The following is a 17,570-nucleotide window of genomic DNA, read 5'->3' as shown; positions in this document are numbered from 1 at the left end:
ACGTGCTCTTTTATCCCAAGAAAGCATTGTCCTTTTTATGCGTCGTCCCATAATTGCCATGTGTCTCTTTTTTTGGACTGTCTGTGGATAATGGGAATTATTTGAGGCAGATTCATTAATCATAAAGTGTGATTAGTTGCTAATTACCATGTGGTAATTACATTGGTGAGGAAACCCAGCCATGATTCACAGCAGGATCACTCCTGAGGCAGGAGACCCCCCCCCCCCCCATTGACAGCATCGTCCTGTCTACCTCTACCTCATTTATAGCACACACTCATAGACACACAAGCATACACACGCACACACATGCACGAACTAACGCGTGCAATCATCCACACACACGCATGCACACACACGCAGAGACACTCAAATAGACACCATGACTCCAAATACAAAACTTACATCACACAAAGGCTCACATATACAGTATATTCATTATCATACCCAGCTGTAAATCATCAACAGAGTCTCATACACTCTTAGAATTAGTGGTGACTCGAGGATCCTGGAGATCCTCAAGGAACCATTACTCGTCAGTTGTTCTGTTACATGTATTTGAAATGTGTTTTTCATTAATTTACCTCTGAGTATTTTTTAAAATTTGTTTTACACTGGGCGGAACTACACTACAATGTATTTAGGGGCAAGATATTTTTGAAAGCTGTAATTTGCATTTTTTTTTTTTTTTTTTTACAGCTGTTCACAATTTTGTGGCCCCCTTTCACCCTGCATTGGTATTAAAAGTCTGATCACACTATGGTGGGATGACAGCGTCTGCTAAATGAATTAAATATAAAGGTATGTGTTGAAAATGAACAATTGCAAAGCATGCTATTACTCTAATGAGGTCCGGCCTGAAACAAGGCCAATAATAATACCGTGTGCTTTGCAGATCACTTTAGTATGATCATACGTTCATATACATTGACATATTGGTCATTTAGCAGACACACTTATCCGGAGTGACTTACAGTCAGTGCATTCAACTATGGCAGAATAAACGGGCCGGCTACTACATTTATTTCTGTCGGAACCATTGTAGTGGAGGCGTCGCTTAGTAAGGGCGTGGCTTTAAGATATATGTTTTTTGAGGACATTGTTAAGAGTATATGTCATTCTTGTTCATCTGTTCTGTTGTATTGTCATCACATGTTATGGTTGAACACTGACAGGTTTTTTTTAGCTTCAATGAGGCTAACGGAGGTGTATGAGCTCCTCAAAAGCCCATGCAAGCCATGTCTCCAATCTCTTAGGCTGCCACTAAAAAAGGTTCAACATTGTACCCCTCCCACCACAAAAAGGTTCCGGTTGGAAAGTTTACACAGAGGTTCTTCGAAGACTCTTTTTAGAAAGGTTCCATTTTCAACTGGAAATATTCCGCCGACATGGCAACCCAAAAGGTTCTTCCAGGCACCTTAACCTCTAAGAGTGTTCACTCAACCACATACATCACAGCTTCTCTGAAGGCCCTAACTCATCTATAGCCCTTCCTTAGTCTCTCATACTGCTGTTTCCCAAATTTCTCAAAATAAACATGCCAACATGTTTTGGCTGTAGTGGCCTGCCTCAGTTAATGGCTAGAATTACCAGGGATTACAGTAATTTCCTACAGGAGATCTCCACTGCATGTTTAAAACTTGTTCCATTCTGTATTAAGTTCAATGAGGCATAGGAAGCTTGTATTATTATGTAGTTGTTAGACACATTGCATCTGACAAACCCGTTTCCTGTGTCCTTTGGGCTTCGACTTTCTTATAATCAGGAATACAGCACATTCTGGAGGCGCGCACACACACACACACACACACACACACACACACACACACACACACACACACACACACACGCGCGCGCACAAACACACACGCGCACAAACACACACACACACTCCCTTGCTCTGCATTCTCATTTATCTCTGGATATCGCTACGTCCATCATCACCTCCCTGTCTTAAATACCCTATAGTCAGGGGCCTCTCACGCACTGTGTTAAACACACATGTTATCCTCATCAGCCTGCGTATTATAAACCTCAGTAATCTCACATCTCTGGCTGCTCTTGCACCTTTTCAATTTCCTGGTAACCTAATCCTGGCCTGTTGCACCATACCTCACCTAGCCTCAGAGAGAAAGAGGGAAAGAAATTTAAGGATAACAAATTGCGACTTTTGATAAAAGTAGGATTAGAGCAAATGGCACATGCACGTGTATTTTGAAGGGGCCTGTATTGTTTAAGTGACTATAATCCGCCAGAGTTGACAGGAGTCCGTGGAGGATCTGTGTTTCCTTGAACATAGTTACAGATGTGAGGGGTGAAAAGAATCACCCTCCTCTCCCTAAAATCCAGCTAGGGCTTTTAAAATGTAGAATCATTTCTTTATAAAGGTTTCAAAAACAAAGGATGTCATCACAAGGCATTTAAGCTCCGCTCACATAATGTAGTATCCAATCAAGATCATTAATGAATCCTCCCATTGATAACATGTTAGATGTCTCTATGCCAGTATTGTAGAGCGATGGTATTATTGGACTGCAGTGTTCCCACTTGGAACTGCCCTGCCGACTTAACTCCTACTGAGACACCAGCAGGTACACAGGTTCTCTCACTCAAATCCTATTGATTCATTTGCTCAATAACTGAGAGCTGAAAGAAACCAAAAAGAGGAGTTTATATGGATTAACCATCTAAGTCCCCACCTGTGACAGACAATACGTGGTTCTCCAACGTTCTCTTCCTCTTTCCTTTGTGTCTGGATTTTGGCAACCGTAGATCAATGAACATATCACTCCCCCAGGTTGTACTTGGCTATAGTACTCTGTGTCCTGTCACTTCTTACAATTGGACATTTTCAAAACCATTAAACAGTCTGAAATGATTATTCTTTGGCTGCGAGTTCAACTAATATTCTATTACATTGGGGCACAGCAGATACTATAAAGTATTATGAGGGCACACTAAATTCCAACCCCAAAATCCTTTAGAAAGTGGATCCCTTGTTTCAATCGCCCAGACACTCCCTTAGTCACCACTTCAAAACAGTCATAAAACTAACTCGCATGGATAAACCTGCACTCTATTGAAAACACATTGGCTCATAATCCACGGCCTCTCCTAACATAAAAAGATCCCATGGCGGTTTCAAGGTCAAACACCAATAAAATGAAAAACTACAATTTGTCGAAGTCTGTGATGATTCTCTTCCATGGGCACACAATGACATCATATTTAATCCTTCAGAAAGCCAGAGTCTAGAGTGGAGAGTGGAGAGGAATCTCATGGTAATTCTCATCAGCCCAGATGTAAATCACAGAGCAGCTGCAGAGCTTTCCCGACCAAGCAACGCTTCCTGATCTGTCATCCCGGGAACGAGAGCAAAGGAGTTATTTTCACTCAGGGAGTCTCTCCCCCGGGAGAGGGGAGAGACACTGGGTTGGATTTCTAGGTCTAGATCTGATGATGATGCCCCCTTGTGCTTGGAGATCTGGTTGGGGTGTGTCACTGTGACAGATATACACGCACGCACACACGCCTTTTCTCGTCTGAAACCTAAAAATTACATTTCTCTCAAATGAAAAAGTCCTGAATGAACAGCACATTTTTCATGTTACAATATTCAAATGATTTACTTTCTGTTTTCCTGTATTTCTTCCAGTTTGATTTCAATGTCTGTCTAGGCCTCGTGCTGCAGGACTTTGTGCTGTATCAGGTGTGAAGCGGGAGCTGATTTTCTCTTCCAGACATGCCTGACGATGCACAGCAACTGTCACCTGTCAACAACATCTGTGAAAAACAGCTTGTTGTCAGCGACATCATTTTTTAGGAGGGGCCATACCTGTCATTCCTGCTCATAACAGATTTCTGCTGCTCGCTTATCAAACTCATTAACCATACCTCTTTATGTTTTGTGCCTGCTATTTCCATTTGATTTGCCACTGTACTTTATTCAACATCATGGCTGAATTGGCCACAGTAAGCAAGTCAACAATATTACCAAAGATAGCAATGCAACCCAGTGTACTCCATCTCCACTAGCTATAAGATTCCCTTTACTGTTACAGTAAATTACCCATTTTTTTATGAATATTGGCACTCCAAACTGCTGAATAATGAAAGAAGCATATCCCCATAAAGAAAATTCTAATTGCTCAAGTGGAAATAAACCTCACTGATTATAGAGAATAAAAAAAACACTTAAAATGTTGCATTCCTTCATTTTGAATGTGATTTGTAATACGCAGAGAGGTGGCCAACTCCAGTGATTCCGGAGCCAAAACAGTAATGCTGTTACATACACCATTGGTCAAATGTTGTAGAACACCTACTCATCCTAGGGTTTTTCTTTATTTTTACTATTTTATACAACGTAGAATAATAGGGAAGACTAAAAAATGTGAATTATTTTTAAATGTTAATTTTATTTCACCTTTATTTAACCAGGTAGGCTAGTTGAGAGCAAGTTCTCATTTACAACTGCGACATGGCCAAGATAAAGCAAAGCAGTGCGACACAAACAACAACACAAAGTTACACATGGAATAAACAAGCGTACAGTCAATAACACAATAGAGAAAAATAAAAGTCTATATACAGTGTGTGTAAATGGCATGAGGAGGTAAGGCAATAAATAGGCCATAGTAGCGAAGTAATTACAATTTAGAACATTAACACTGGAGTGATAGATGTGCAGATGCTGATGTGCAAGTAGAAATACTGGTATGCAAAAGAGCAAAAAAGTAAATAAAAACAATATTGGGATGAGGTAGGTAGATTGGATGGGCTATTTACCGATGGGCTATGTATAGCTGCAGCGATGGGTTAGCTGATCAGATAGCTGATGTTTAAAGTTAGTGAGGGAAATACAAGTCTCCAGCTTCAGCGATTTTTGCAATTAGTACAAGTCATTGCCAGCAGAGAACTGTAAGGAAAGGCGGCCAAAGGACGTGTAGACTTTGGGGATGATCAGTGAGATATACCTGCTGGAGTGCGTGCTACAGGTGGGTGTTGTTATTGTGACCAGTGAGCTGAGATAAGGAGGAGCTTTACCTAGCATAGACTTATGGATGATCTGGAGCCAGTGGGTCTGGCGAAGGCTATGTAGCGAGGGCCAGCCGACTACAGCATACAGATCAAAGTGGTGGGTAGTAAATGGGGCTTTGGTGACAAAACGGATGGCACTGTGATAGACTGCATATATAATAACACATGTAATCATGTAGTAACCTAAAAAGTTATAAACAAATCAAAATATATTTTATTTCTGAGATTCTTCAAATAGCCACCCTTTTCCTTGATGACAGCTTGCACACTCTTGGCATTCTCTCAACCAGCTTAATCTGGAATGCTTTTACAACTGTCTTGAGGAATTCCCACATATGATGAGCACTTGTTGGCTGCTTTTCATTCAATCTGCAGTCCGACTCATCCCAAACCATCTTAGTTTGGTTGAGGTCGGGGGATTGTGGAGGCCAGGTAATCTGATGCAGCACTCCATCACTCTCCTTGGTAAAATAGTCCTTACATAGCCTGGAGGTGTGTTGGGTCATTGTCCGAACACACCTACAAATGATAATCCCATTAAACCCAATCCAGATGGGATGGCGTATCACTGCAGAATGTTGTGGTAGCCATGCTGGTTAAGTGTGCCTTGAAATCTAAATGAATCACAGACACCAGCAAAGCCCCATTACACCATAACACCTCCTCCTCCATGTTTTACAGTGGGAAATACATATGCAGAAATCATTCGTTCACCCACTCCGCATCTCACAAAGACACAGCGGTTGGAACCAAAAATCTCCAATTTGGACTCCAGACCAAAGGACAAATTTCCACTGGTTTAATGTCCATTGCACATGTTTCTTGGTACAAGCAAGTCTCTTCCTCTTGTTGGTGCTGTGTAGTAGGGGTTCTTTGCAGCAATTTCACCATGAAGGCCTGATTCACGCAGTTTCCTGAACAGTTGATGTTGAGATGAGTCTGTTACTTGAACTCTGTGAATGTCAGGTTCTGACCTTAGTTCCTTTGTTTTGTCTTTTGTTTTAGTATGGTCAGGGTGTGAGTTGGGTGGGTTATCTATGTTAGCTTTTCTATGATTTTCTATTTCTGTGTTTGCCCTGATATGGTTCTCAATCAGAGGCAGCTGTCAATCGTTGTCCCTGATTGAGAACCATATTTAGGTAGCCTGTTTTCAATTGTGTTTTGCAGGTGGTTATTTTCAGTCTTTGTGTATCTGCACCAGATAGAACTGTTTTGGTTGTCACTTTGTTGTTTTGAAGTGTTCAGTTGTTTAATTAAAAAGATGAACACTAACCACACTGCGCTTTGGTCCTCTCCTTCTTCCACCCAAGACAGACGTTACAGTGAAGCATTTATTTGGGCTGCAATTTCTGCCATTCCTGTGGCGGTCCTCATGACAGCAGGTTTCATTATGCCATCCATACCTTCAAACAAGCAAAGCATCAATACATGACTAAGATTGAATCATACTGCACCGGCTCAGACCCTCGTCGGGTGTGGCAGAGCTTGCAAACTATGACAGACCATAAATGGAAGCACAGCCACGAGCTGCCCTGTGACACGAGCCTACCTGACAAGCTAAATTACTTATATGCTCGGAATCGAGCCAAGTAACACTGAAACATGTATGAGAGAATCAGTTGTTCCGGACAACTGTGTGATAACGCTCTACGTAGACGAATTGAGGAAGACCTTTTAAACAGGTCAACATTCACAAGGCCGCAGGGCCAGACGGATTTCTAGGACGTGTACTCTGAGCATGCGCTGACCAACTGGCAAGTGTATTCACTGACATTGTCAACCTGTCCCTGACGGAGTCTAATGCCAACATGTTTCAAGCAGACGACCATAGTCCCTGTGTCCATTAACACTAAGGTAACCTGCCTAAATTACTACCAACCTGCAGTACTCACGTCTTTAGCCATGAAGTGCCTTGAAAGGCTGGTCATGGCTCACATCAACACAATTACCCCAGAAACCCTAGAACCACTCCAATTTGCATACCACACCAACAGATCCACAGATGATGCAATCTCTATTGCACTCAACACTGCCCTTTCCCACCTGGACAAAATGAACACCTACAGTGGGGAGAACAAGTATTTGATACACTGCCGATTTTGCAGGTTTTCCTACTTACAAAGCATGTAGAGGTCTGTAATTTTTGTCATAGGTACACTTCAACTGTGAGAGACGGAATCTAAAACAAACATCCAGAAATTCTCATTGTATGATTTTTAAGTAATTAATTAGCATTTTATTGCACGACATACGTATTTGATCACCTACCAACCAGTAAGCATTTCGGCTCTCACAGACCTGTTCGTTTTTCTTTAAGAAGCCCTCCTGTTCTCCACTCATTACCTGTATTAACTGAACCTGTTTGAACTCGTTACCTGTATAAAATACATCCTGGATTTCCTGACCTGCCGCCCCCAGGTGGTAATGGTAGGTAAAAACACATCCGCCACGCTGATCCTCAACACGGAGGCCCCTCAGGGGTGCATGCTCAGTCCCCTCCTGTACTCCATGTTTACTCCAACACCATCATCAAGTTTGCCGATGACACAACAGTGGTAGGCCTGATCACCAACAACGATGAGAAAGCCTATAGGGAGGTGGTCAGATACCTGGCCATGTGGTGCCAGGACAACAACCTCTCCCTCAACATGATCAAGACAAAGGAGATGATTTTGGACTACAGGAAAAGGATGACCAAGCACATCCCCATTCTCATCGATGGGGCTGTAGTGGAGCTGGTTGAGAGCTTCAAGTTCCTTGGTGTCCACATCACCAACAAACTATCATGATGAAAACACACTAAGACTGTCGGGATGAGGGTCCTCAGATTCTCAAAAGGCTATAGAGCTGCACCGTCAAGAGCATCCTGACGGATTGCATCACTGCCTGGTATGGCAACTGCTCAGCTTCTGAACGCAAGGCACGGCAGAGGGTAGTGTGCACGGCCCAGTACATCACTGGGGCCAAGCTTCCTGCCATCCAGGACCTCTATGCCAGGCAGGCCATAAAAATGGTCAAAGACTCCAGCCACGCTAGTCATTGACTGCTCTCTCTGCTACCGTACGCCAAAACGTTTCTTAACAGCTTCTACTCCCAACCATAAGACTCCTGAACATCTAATCAAAGGGCTACCCGGACCCCTCTTTTAGTCTGCTGCTACTCTCTGTTTATTATATATGCATAGTCACTTTAACTCTACCTTCATGTACATATTATCTCAATTACCTCGACTAACCGGTGCCCCTGCACATTGACTCTGTACCGGTACCCCTTGTACGTAGCCTCACGATTGTTATTTTAAAGCTTCTGTTTAATTATTTGTTACTTTAATTGTACATTTTTTAAAGCATTGTTGGTTAAGGGCTTCTGCGCATGTGACACATATCATTTGATTTCATTTGTTAATGATGAACTGTCATTTCTCTTTGCTTATTTGAGTGATTCTTGTCATAATATGTACTTGGTCTTTTACCAAATAGGGCTATCTTCTGTATACCCCCCTACCTTGTCACAACACAACTGATTGGCTCAAACACATTAAGAAGGAAAGAAATTACACAAATGAACTTTTAAGAAGGCACAACTGTTAATTGAAATGCATTCTAGATGACTAACACATGAGCTGTTTGAGAGAATGCCAAGAGTGTGCGAAGCTGTCATCAAGGCAAAGGGTGGCTACTTTGAAGAATCTAAACCTAAAATATATTTTGAATTGTTTTACACTTCTTTGCTTACCACATGATGCCACATTTGTCATAGTTGTAATTAATTTACTAATATTCTACAATGTAGACAATAGTGAAAATAAAGAAAAATCCTTGAATTAGTAGGTGTTCTTTAAACTTATGACCGGTAGTGTACATCAGAACTATATTTCCCTCCATTAACCCCTCACCATTGGACAACCCACAGACCTGTAATTGCTAAGACGGATGGCCCCGCCCCAAATGAATCCAATCGGCCTAGCCATTAGGTGTGTTCACATAAATTTAGATGATCCCTTTGTTTTCATTACCCCAGCACAGATAATCTGTGCATACTGAGGATAAATGAGGGGAGATCAGTATTTGGGTTGTGGAGAAGGAGAGAGGGAGACTTCCACATGCTCTCTTCAAAGGGGCTTTGCCTGAGTGGAAGCAGGTGTGTCTTGTCCGATGTCTGATGCAGTGTGGTCCACACTGGAGGGAGGGACACCCCCAGGCCTATGAAATGTGTGTTCTGAGGGGTTAACCACTTTGTTTCACATTAATGGCTCCGTCTCAATGGAAGAGGGTGAGGAGGGGTTGGAGCTATGCGTGATTTGTCACAAGCTGTCCGTGCTGTGGAGTCCTCACTGACATCATAAACACTTGATAATAGTTCATCTGGAGCGAAGCTGTTCCCTACCTGGTCTCCGTGCTCCCCCGTACCCCCTATCCTCCCCTAGATGTTGTTTTGTGCTCTTGTGTGTTGTGTAAACTCTGTCAAAGCCATCTAACTTCTGTCTACCGTTGCAATTCAACCATACCTACAGCATTGAAGTATGGGACTCTAAATCATAGACAGCATCACTTTCAGGAATTTTGTTTGTAGTTTTCTGGCACGCAAACAAATATTATGATTTCTCTCTCTGGTGATATGCTATACAGACAATTTCCCAACATCATTAATCTGGTGTACCGCTCAATAGTGACAATCTACAAGTCTTTCTTATAAACAGTACACACACACATACACATTCATGCCACACACATGCATGCCACAAGTGCACACACACCTTGTCCCCCCCCCCACCCCCAACACCTCCCAGCACCGTTATATGCTGTAGCGTTCAGAGTTCCGGGTTGGAGCGAGCGGTCGCATCTACACTTCGGTCCGCAGGTAGTATAACTTTTCATTACATTTCATTATAGTACAACGGTTTGATTTGTCTAATCTTTGCAATTTCTTCTTAGCTAGCTACATAGCCGTCTTTGTATCAAAGATAATTGCGTAATTATCGTATTTCGTCGTCCTAACGTAGTCTACACTGCTATCTGCCCAGCAGCTAGCTAACGTCCACCGATTACCAGCACTGTAGAAACTATTACACTCAACTGAACGACTTGATTAGTGTAGTGTTAGCTAGCTACATAGCTGTCTTTGCTGTCTTCGTATCCAAGATAATTGTGTAGTTTAGAGTGTGTAGACTTAGAGTGATTATCTTAATTTACCGAGGTTAGCTAGCCAGCTATTTGTCGTCCTTAACGTAGGAGATACTGCTAGCTAGCCAACAGCTAGCCAACGTCTACCGAACAGAACTTCAACAACCCGGTCAACATTCCGCTTCGCTCCACAGGTAGTATCACATTTTCATTTCACTTCATTACAGTACAACGGTTTGATTTGTTTGATCATAGCTAGCTAGCTACATAGCCGTCTTTGTATCTAAGACAATTGTGTAGTCTAGAGCGATTTTCTAGGTTAGCTAGCCAGCTATTGTCGTTCTTTTAACGTAACGTAATCAACACTGCTAGCTAGCCAGCTAGCCCCCGAATAGCAGCACTGTAGAAACTATTACACTCGACGGAACGACTTGATTAGTGTAGTGTCAACAACGCAGTCACTGCCAGCTAGCCTACAAAGTCAACAACGCAGCCACTGCCAGCTAGCCTACTCCAGCAGTACTGTATCATTTCAATCATTTTAGTCAATAAGATTCTTGCTACGTAAGCTTAACTTTCTGAACATTCGAGACGTGTAGTCCACTTGTCATTCCAATCTCCTTTGCATTAGCGTAGCCTCTTCTGTAGCCTGTCAACTATGTGTCTATCTATCCCTGTTCTCTCCTCTCTGCACAGACCATACAAACGCTCCACACCGCGTGGCCGCGGCCACCCTAATCTGGTGGTCCCAGCGCGCACGACCCACGTGGAGTTCCAGGTCTCAGGTAGCCTCAGGAACTGCCGATCTGCGGCCAACAAGGCAGAGTTCATCTCAGCCTATGCCTCCCTCCAGTCCCTCGACTTCTTGGCATCCTCATCTCTCCCAAGTGGTCATTCTCTCTTTCACCCCTTACCCATCTGTCTATCGCCTCCTTTGAATTCCATGCTGTCACAGTTACCAGCCCTTTCAAGCTTAACATCCTTGTCATTTATCGCCCTCCAGGTTCCCTCGGAGAGTTCATCAATGAGCTTGATGCCTTGATAAGCTCCTTTCCTGAGGACGGCTCACCTCTCACAGTCCTGGGCGACTTTAACCTCCCCACGTCTACCTTTGACTCATTCCTCTCTGCCTCCTTCTTTCCACTCCTCTCCTCTTTTGACCTCACCCTCTCACCTTCCCCCCTACTCACAAGGCAGGCAATACGCTCGACCTCATCTTTACTAGATGCTGTTCTTCCACTAACCTCATTGCAACTCCCCTCCAAGTCTCCGACCACTACCTTGTATCCTTTTCCCTCTCGCTCTCATCCAACACTTCCCACACTGCCCCTACTCGGATGGTATCGCGCCGTCCCAACCTTCGCTCTCTCTCCCCCGCTACTCTCTCCTCTTCCATCCTATCATCTCTTCCCTCTGCTCAAACCTTCTCCAACCTATCTCCTGATTCTGCCTCCTCAACCCTCCTCTCTTCCCTTTCTGCATCCTTTGACTCTCTATGTCCCCTATCCTCCAGGCCGGCTCGGTCCTCCCCTCCCGCTCCGTGGCTCGACGACTCATTGCGAGCTAACAGAACAGGGCTCCGGGCAGCCGAGCGGAAATGGAGGAAAACTCGCCTCCCTGCGGACCTGGCATCCTTTCACTCCCTCCTCTCTACATTTTCCTCCTCTGTCTCTGCTGCTAAAGCCACTTTCTACCACTCTAAATTCCAAGCATCTGCCTCTAACCCTAGGAAGCTCTTTGCCACCTTCTCCTCCCTCCTGAATCCTCCTCCCCCTCCCCCCTCCTCCTTCTCTGCAGATGACTTCGTCAACCATTTTGAAAAGAAGGTCGACGACATCCGATCCTCGTTTGCTAAGTCAAACGACACCGCTGGTTCTGCTCACACTGCCCTACCCTGTGCTCTGACCTCTTTCTCCCTCTCTCTCCAGATGAAATCTCGCTTCTTGTGACGGCCGGCCGCCCAACAACCTGCCCGCTTGACCCTATCCCCTCCTCTCTTCTCCAGACCATTTCCGGAGACCTTCTCCCTTACCTCACCTCGCTCATCAACTCATCCCTGACCGCTGGCTACGTCCCTGCCGTCTTCAAGAGAGCGAGAGTTGCACCCCTTCTGAAAAAACCTACACTCGATCCCTCCGATGTCAACAACTACAGACCAGTATCCCTTCTTTCTTTTCTCTCCAAAACTCTTGAACGTGCCGTCCTTGGCCAGCTCTCCCGCTATCTCTCTCAGAATGACCTTCTTGATCCAAATCAGTCAGGTTTCAAGACTAGTCATTCAACTGAGACTGCTCTTCTCTGTATCACGGAGGCGCTCCGCACTGCTAAAGCTAACTCTCTCTCCTCTGCTCTCATCCTTCTAGACCTATCGGCTGCCTTCGATACTGTGAACCATCAGATCCTCCTCTCCACCCTCTCCGAGTTGGGCATCTCCGGCGTGGCCCACGCTTGGATTGCGTCCTACCTGACAGGTCGCTCCTACCAGGTGGCGTGGCGAGAATCTGTCTCCTCACCACGCGCTCTCACCACTGGTGTCCCCCAGGGCTCTGTTCTAGGCCCTCTCCTATTCTCGCTATACACCAAGTCACTTGGCTCTGTCATAACCTCACATGGTCTCTCCTATCATTGCTATGCAGACGACACACAATTAATCTTCTCCTTTCCCCCTTCTGATGACCAGGTGGCGAATCGCATCTCTGCATGTCTGGCAGACATATCAGTGTGGATGACGGATCACCACCTCAAGCTGAACCTCGGCAAGACGGAGCTGCTCTTCCTCCCGGGGAAGGACTGCCCGTTCCATGATCTCACCATCACGGTTGACAACTCCATTGTGTCCTCCTCCCAGAGCGCTAAGAACCTTGGCGTGATCCTGGACAACACCCTGTCGTTCTCAACTAACATCAAGGCCGTGGCCCGTTCCTGTAGGTTCATGCTCTACAACATCCGCAGAGTACGACCCTGCCTCACACAGGAAGCGGCGCAGGTCCTAATCCAGGCACTGGTCATCTCCCGTCTGGATTACTGCAACTCGCTGTTGGCTGGGCTCCCTGCCTGTGCCATTAAACCCCTACAACTCATCCAGAACGCCGCAGCCCGTCTGGTGTTCAACCTTCCCAAGTTCTCTCATGTCACCCCGCTCCTCCGCTCTCTCCACTGGCTTCCAGTTGAAGCTCGCATCCGCTACAAGACCATGGTGCTTGCCTACGGAGCTGTGAGGGGAACGGCACCGCAGTACCTCCAGGCTCTGATCAGGCCCTACACCCAAACAAGGGCACTGCGTTCATCCACCTCTGGCCTGCTCGCCTCCCTACCACTGAGGAAGTACAGTTCCCGCTCAGCCCAGTCAAAACTGTTCGCTGCTCTGGCCCCCCAATTGTGGAACAAACTCCCTCACGACGCCAGGACAGCGGAGTCAATCACCACCTTCCGGAGACACCTGAAACCCCACCTCTTTAAGGAATACCTAGGATAGGATAAAGTTAACCTTCTCACCCCCTCCCCCCCCTTAAATGATTTAGATGCACTATTGTAAAGTGGCTGTTCCACTGGATGTCATTAGGTGAATTCACCAATTTGTAAGTCGCTCTGGATAAGAGCGTCTGCCAAATGACTTAAATGTAAATGTAAATGTAGTTCCCTTCACTGGAACTAAGGGGCCAAGCCCGAACCATGAAAAACATTATAGTTGTTACTATGCATTGGGGCAGGTAGCGTTCTTATGGCATCCGCCAAACCCAGATTCGTCCATCGGACTGCCAGATGGTGAAGTGTGATTCATCACTTCCACTGCTCCAGATTCCAATGGCGGCGAGCTTTACACAACTCCAGCCGACACTTTGCATTGCACATGGTGATCTCAGGCTTGTGTGCGGCTGCTCGACCATGGAAATCAATTTCAAGAAGCTCCCGATGAACAGTTCTTATGCTGACGTTGCTTCCAGAGGCAGTTTGGAACGTGGTAGTGAGCGTTGTAACCGAGTACAGACCATTTTTTTTATGCCCTACGCACTTTACTCTGTACGCGCTTCAGAAATCTCCGGTCCCGTTATGTGATCTTGTGTGGCCAACCACTCGTGGCTGAGCCGTTGTTGCTCCTCGACGTTTCAACTTCACAAAAACAGCACATACAGTTGACCGGGGCATTTCTAGCAGGGCAGAAATTTGACTTGTTGGAAAGGTGGAATCCAATGACAGTGCCATGTTGGAAGTCACTGAGCTCTTCAGTAAGGCCATTCTACTGCTAATGTTTCTCTATGGAGATTGCATGGCTGTGTGCTTGATCTTATACACCTGTCAGCATCGAGTGTGGCTGAAATAGCCAAATCCACTCATTTGAAGGGGTGTCCACATACTTTAGTATATATAGTGTACCTGTCCCCACATCGCCACTCATGTCATCTCATTGGTGGCCACCTCTACCCAGTTCATGCCTCCTGCCGACAGGTCCTTGTCTCTGATTGGCAGATGCCCTTTTCCGCAACACCTCTCTCCTTGTTCTGTTTCAGGAGATTCATATTACTGTCTGTAGGACCTGCCCATCGGTCTGTCTGTGGTATGTGTCTGTCTGCCTGCCTGTCTGTCTGTCTGTAGGACGTGTCTGCCTGTCTGTTGGACATGTTTGACTGTCTATCTGTGTCTGTCTGTCTGTCTGTCTGTAGGACATGTCTATTGGTCCGTCTGGCTAATATGTTGAATAACAAGCTATTCTAAAATCTTGGAATTCCAATAGAATTCCATTGACAGATATAATAATATCGGTGTCCATTAATTAGAGATAAAAAATATATATATAACTATACTGTTTATGGACTCCTATAGTATGCTCTGCTAATATTTGTTTTACCTACATACAATATGATCTCTATGGAGACCCATTGGCCTCTTTGAAGAACATGTTATTCTCTTTTCCTCTCCTGAGCTCTGTTAATAGTATGGCTAAAGCTTCAGGATCCATGTTTTTTTATGATCTGACAAAACCTATAATGTATGTCTGTGTGGCGCTCTGCTCGGCTGTGTTCGCTGAGCTGAACCCAGGGATAGTGGAGTACGGGACATATTTATATTCTGTGCTGCGGTGAGTAAGTAAGTTGCAGGGAGCAGTGGGGAGGCTAATTTCACATGCAGGAAGTCCTTTCTCAGAGTAGGCCGACTGGCCAAGTTCTAACCCCTCTCTCTCTCCCTCCTTCTCTCTCTGTTGTAGTAAGAGCAGTTCTGCTCTCCGTGGGGTTGGGTATATACAGTACATACAATTATTTAAGAGCGTGGATATCAATCTTTTTCAGCAGAGTGCAACGTAAATGCCTCCTGTCCATAGCATGATGGAAGCCTTTTCCAGCCACTTCCTTCTTGATCATTGGTTACTGCTAGGGCTATTGTGTGTGTGTGTTTGTGAATGTGTGTGTGAGTGTGTGCCTGTCCTGCCTGTCCAACAAGATCTCATAGTTTCCCTTCGAAATTCGGCATATTATGGATGAAGGTCTTATTTTTACGCATTCATTCCGTGTGGTTACAGCGTTAAACCAGAAACAACTAAAAAGGTTAAGTTTAGGTATCAATTCTGTGTGGTTAAGGTTAGGGCAATGGTTTTGAAGGCTTAAAAACGACACCATATTGCCATCAAGTATCATCAAGTGTTCTCGCTCCTTGTGATCTGCGGTAGTGCAGTGGTCTAAGCACATAGTTCTGGCTCTGAGCAGCCCGGGTTTGCTCCCAATATTGGGTAATCATTTTTTTGGGGGGGGGGGGGCGCCAAGGAAGGCTGGTCTGTATCTAATTCCTCAAAAGCCAGAAATCCGAGAACACATTTGCGGAACGACTGGATTTGATGAGCTTGGAAACCATTGGGAAGATAGATTTTATATGGCTGGGGGGATGGAAAATTGTGATCTTTATATACTCTCTCCCTAGTTATGCCATGACATTTACCCAGCGTTGGCAGTTGATCATCATGATGTGTTGATGAGGTCACAGAGGCAGATGTCTGAGATGTGTGCATGTGTCTGTGTTTGTGTCTGTGTCTGTACCATCGAGAGCAGAGAAACCGCCTCACCCTTTGAGCTTGTCACTGCGTATTACCCTCCAGAGTCTAAGCCTTGGGGTGGGTTCTACTAAGCTCACTGTAATTGTGTTAAGATGCCCATTCCATTGATCATTAAGCTATTTGATTTTGAATTTAAGGACCCCGTTAGGTATAAAAATATATATTGAATTTGTCCCCAACGCATTGAATAACACTTTCATACATGGCAAAACAGATAGTCAACAAGTGTATCAAAATGAAGTGTGTTTTGAAGTGTCTGTGATATATCTGAGAGATATAAGAAAGCTCAGAGAGAAAAAAGAATGTGTTTTTCCATGGAATGACTCATATGTACACCTTTGATGTGGAAATGCTCCTTTCACTTCCATTACTTTTTAGGCCTGGTAATCGGTTACTTTCAGATGAGGCTTGTGAGGCTTGTGGGCATCATAGAGCAAAACAACATGTACGGTATGTGTTCATGTACGTGTTTGTGAGTCTCAGCTTTCGACAGTGGGGTCAAATTACAGGGTGGCAGGTAGCCTAGCGGTTAAGAGAGTTGGGCCAGTAACCGAAGGGTCGCTGGTTTTAATCCCCGAGCCGAATAGGTGGAAAATCGGTCTGTGCCTTTGAGCAAAGCACTTAACCCTCGTCGCTCTGGATAAGAATGGCTTAAACGTCAAATATTAGCTGCTAGCCCAAACTTTTTGGACACATTTTCTTGGGATGCATTTTAGGATACCTTTTGAAATGTACATTTGTAAATCTATTTGTAAAACATAGGTATGGAAATATATTATTTGGACCATTTTTTTTTATATTTCACATTCCTTTTTGTCAGTATGGGTTGAATCTAGGGGATTTTAACATAGCCAACTCTATATTAGCACAGTATGACTCATTACCAACTGTTTCCAACACACAACGACATAAGTACTATTTGATTATCCATGAAATGTTGTTTCATCTTAGCTCATCGCTTCGAGCTTCCTTTAAACTTTTCTCTGCATGCATTCTCCAACCGGGATGGGAGTATGTTGCTCTCGGGTGAGATGTTTTTAAAGGGATGCGTTTAGACGATGGCTTTTCAAATGGCACGGTACAGTATGTGACACATTATTTACTGTAACTTTGCTGTTTTGTCAGAGTTCGCTCTATTGTGCCATGTGCAGTGTGCTCGGCTAACTCTGCCTATTCTGCTCAGTGTCTGCATGCCAGTGGATACACTTGGGTAGTCTCCTCCAATCTGTCTTGGACTGTAGCCAAATCCAGAATGAATTCTAAGCAACGCAGAGTATTATATAGAGCCATGATCACAAGGAACTCCGTTCTATCTCGGAAACAGCAAAATTTGCTTTAAAAAATACATTAAAAAAAGTAGAGCA

Source organism: Oncorhynchus masou, chromosome 10 (assembly GCF_036934945.1).
Source record: "Oncorhynchus masou masou isolate Uvic2021 chromosome 10, UVic_Omas_1.1, whole genome shotgun sequence".
Lineage (NCBI taxonomy): Eukaryota > Metazoa > Chordata > Actinopteri > Salmoniformes > Salmonidae > Oncorhynchus > Oncorhynchus masou.
Note: the sequence above shows the minus strand (reverse complement) of the source record.